We start from the raw sequence: 4,006 nt of genomic DNA on the forward strand, positions 1-4,006 counted from the left end.
CGAGTGTTAAGGTTCGTCATTAACATCAGTAGGACATACATGATGATACAGCCGCCCGCCAAGATCCCGATACGTTTCATTCTCCTCCTATATTTGAGCCAAAATGTTCGTGGTGTGTTATAACGTAGTATTTCCTCTTGCCTGAATGCGTCCCATTCTTCATCTCGGTCGGGTTGCTCATACATGGTTTCTTCCGATTCCTTTACGGTCGGTGTCTCGTATGCATTTTCTTTTTGTTCTATCTCCCGTCCTCAGTTGTGATAAGTATGAACTGGTTGTCTTACCTCTTGATGTTGTGACAAGGGGTTCCTCACAGTTCCTGGCTGGGGAGTATCATAATGCGGTTTAGGAGTATCATAATGCGGGTTAGGAGTGTCATAATGCGGGGTGTCAGTCGTATAAAGGTTCCCCCCTTCCATCCTTCCGCCTGGTTCCTTGTTTCCTTGATTAGTTAGTCTGTTGCATTCAATCTTCTCCTCAGCTCTGGGTTCGGTCATGCTTGTTCTTGGTTGCGACTGTTGCTCCCTTCTGGCAGTCCTTCCTTTTAATTGTTCCAATCTTACTTCCTTTTTATACACGCTCCGCCCTCGTGTTCGAGGTTGGTTCTGGTAACTTGAATATCCGTCTGGTCCTTGAAGCCCAGTCGGGCTTAATATTCTTTCCAAAGCCTTTTTGGTGTGGATAAATTAGCACTATTATTAAGCCAATTAGTGCAAGTCTAATAATTGCGCCTACTGCTGCAGTAATTACAGCTACCTTGTGCTGGTTCCCTTTCTGTAGTTGTGTGTCTTCTGGAATGAAAAAAGACCTAGAGGAGCCGCTACTGTTAAAGCTACACGTGTAGTTGTTTTTCTGCGATGATGCCACCCGTATCTGAGTGGTGATTCTGAAAAGGCTGTCTTCTGTCAACACAACGGTGGTGCTGGCGTTGAGACCTTAGATTTTGGATAGCCCTCAGACTGACAGGTTAGCACAAGCTTACCCTCTTTTGCTGATTTTAAAATGTTTTTGGTGACTGTTTTGAAAGGTGCAGTCACTGATAACTTAATATCCTTATAGTCAGCTCCGTTTGTTGTTCTTATTTTACATTGGTAGATTCCCGTGTCATTGTTGCGAAGCCTGGTTACCTGCAACTTCGCCCAGCCATCTTTAATCTGTTCGGTGAGCAGCCTGGCGCGACCTCAGAAGTCCGAATGCTGGGAGGAGTTCAGCTCCTGTCCTTTTTCCATTTGGTACACTTCTCGAGACCGAGCCAGCGAGGTCCAGTGCCAAGACACCGTCAAGTCTTTGTAGGGATGCTGAGACAAAGGGAAGAACCTACAGCCCATTACCACGTCTCCTCCCAACTCAGCCTTATATGAGGTCCGCTCCGCAGTGGTGGTTAACATGACCTGAAGACATGGCTGGAACATGACTTGCAAAATAAAGATATTAGTCCACTTCATTTAAATTTTTTTTTATTTTCTTCAGCAAAATATTTCTTTTACCTTTCTCTGCTTCCTTGGTTGGGGTATCTGGCTCTTTTCCTTATAGCTTGAATGTTTGTTAGGTTCGTGAAGTCGGGCGAATATCCCTTTTATCGATCCAGTTGTCCTTCTACTTCGTCCAACCTATGGGACAAGTCAGTTGTCCCGGCTGCTAGAGTGATCAGCCTTTCAGTTGTTTTCTCTATAAATTCTTCCAAATTGGTGAGAAAGGGTTTCTGTTCTATAAATGCGGCTCGATGCTGCAACACGAGAGCTGTTATCTCCTCTTGTTCTTTCTGAACTACTTGTAGTGCTGTCAGCATGAGTCTTAACGCCTCTGCTACGTTCGATGCTTGTTCCTCTAATTCAGTCGTTCGAGCTCTCAGGGTATTCAGCTGATCCATTCCGTTCTTTCTTCGTTATGCTGTGTGAGACTGCGCCGCTTTAGGGATTCGGCACCAGTTAACTTGCTTCGATCCCATTATATATATTCACTCTCACATAGGCCCCACCCCTTTAAGGGGTGGCTCTTATAATTCAATTGTCTTCAACCTAATTATATCTTCTTTATCGTATAATTCCTGCAATTGTCAATAACATTTTTCCAATTATGTTTTACATAGAAACCTTTTGCCTTTCCAATCTAATTACACGATTTTCTGAGTCGCGCACTTAATTCTCTTCTTTAGGTTTTTAATCTTCCTTCGACGAGGAAGCTAACTCTTCGCTTGGTCTTTTCCACAGATGAGAGAGCCGTATCTTAAATTTTTCTTCACCAACCTCAATCGTTTGTGTTCGGCTGTCTTCCTCTGTTTCCTGTGCCTCCTTTTTTGGGGAGGATTTCCTCGCGGTAGGTTGCCGTCGTTTATTCTTTTTGGTCTTTTCTGGCGTCCAATCCTCGTCTTCTTTTGAAGCGCTTTTTTTCGCTTTCATTACTTGTCCTATTTTCCTCCATCTCGGACTGTCATATTTCTTGGGCCATATTTCATTATATTTTTGGCATCCTCTCAGCGACTGATGTTTGGCCCTTCCTGGCAGTATATGCCCATTCCCATTACAACCAGGGTGGGGGCACCTTGTCTTCCTTATCTTAAGGTGTTCTTTTAGACTATTAATCTCTTCGTCGCTGTCCTCTGAATCGTTTGAGGCAGTCTCGATTGGCTCTTGCCAATTTCTTAATTTCGCTGTTGCCGCTTCTGCCAGCGTTAACAATTCTGTCCTTCCACTTAATTCACTTAAGACCCTCATAGGGCTCCCACTTAAATCTCTTTCCCTTCCTCTGACGGTTGTTCCCACTGACAACTCCATTCCTAGGGAGTATATTCCTTCATAGGGTACCATGGCTACCCTGACTCTGACTTCCACCCAATATTTCACTGCTGTTTGGCCTGGAATCTCCAGGTGTGGTATCGCAGGACTCATCTGGAGTGTGGCAACCTTCTCTTTATACTCTAACCTCTTGGTGGCTACGTCCAACAACGTTAGATGGGTATACAAGCCGTTTCTTCCCACTTCCCGCTCGTGTGAAATGTTGGGCAAGGAGGTTATTGGGATATGTTCATTGGCTAAAATATTACCTATTATCACTTCCCAGGATGTTCCAATCCTTGAGGTGTACTGAGGATCCAATTGTACCTTAGTTGCTACTGGTACTGAATGTTCTACTATCTTTGCGGGGCGTTCGTCTTCTGCCCACTCTGTCCAATTCATTTTAAGTAGATTCGATAGTCCCATATCTAGTTTCCTGTTATGTATCCCCTTTTTTGTAGGGGATATTAAAATGGGAGGTAACCAGCTTATTGGTGTCTCCGCTTTGGTTACTTGCCATCCCTCGGCTTTACCAGCTAATATCAATGTTCCTGTCTGGATCCTCCTCCAGCAGTGGTCGCAATGTAGTAGTATTGCTCCATTCCACCAACATTCACAGTTTTTCTGTCCTTCACTTTCTTGTGGGTTCCAATCCCATTGAGCATAGAATTTTAACCTCGGCAAATCTCTCACTCTACATCTTTCACAAATGTAAGCGTCAAGTACCTTTGCTGGTCCCAATTTCTCCAAGGTCGGGGATCCTGCGGTCCAATTCCGGTTTATCTCATGTCTTCTGTCCGCCTGTGATTCGGTTCTTCTGCAGGACACACAGTCTTGATTCACCTGGCGCCAACACAAACTCTCTATTCCTTCGTATAGATATCCTCTTTCAGCATTCTCCAAAAGTTTAAATGCTCTTCCAGCCATTATTCCACTCGTAGTCCTCCGTGTGACCACAACACCTTTCATCATGGCCAACTTGACAAAAGGCGGAACTTCTTCTTCCACTTCAGTACTCATATTTTTCTTCTATTTCGGCTTCTAGCTGAATCGACTGGTATTGGTTTAAGCTGCTCGACTCCTTGGATCCCTCTCTCCTTGAGGCGCACTGTGTTTCTGTCCAATACTTCTTCTACGATGTCAGGATTTTCATATTTGGTCTTCACTGCTTGCTCGTCAGATGCACAATGTGACTTGACCCATACTCGCTGTCCTTCTTGTAATGGGCACTT

At 44.5% G+C, this 4,006-nt stretch overlaps 1 pseudogene; it reads right to left on the bottom strand.

The window, feature by feature from the left end:
• Window positions 1-570: 570 nt before the first annotated feature.
• Window positions 571-1,445, bottom strand: LOC133401910 (programmed cell death 1 ligand 1-like; annotated as a pseudogene).
• Window positions 1,446-4,006: the final 2,561 nt, after the last annotated feature.

The sequence above is a fragment of the Phycodurus eques genome, chromosome 4 (genome assembly GCF_024500275.1).
Source record: "Phycodurus eques isolate BA_2022a chromosome 4, UOR_Pequ_1.1, whole genome shotgun sequence".
NCBI classification, from domain to species: Eukaryota; Metazoa; Chordata; class Actinopteri; order Syngnathiformes; family Syngnathidae; genus Phycodurus; species Phycodurus eques.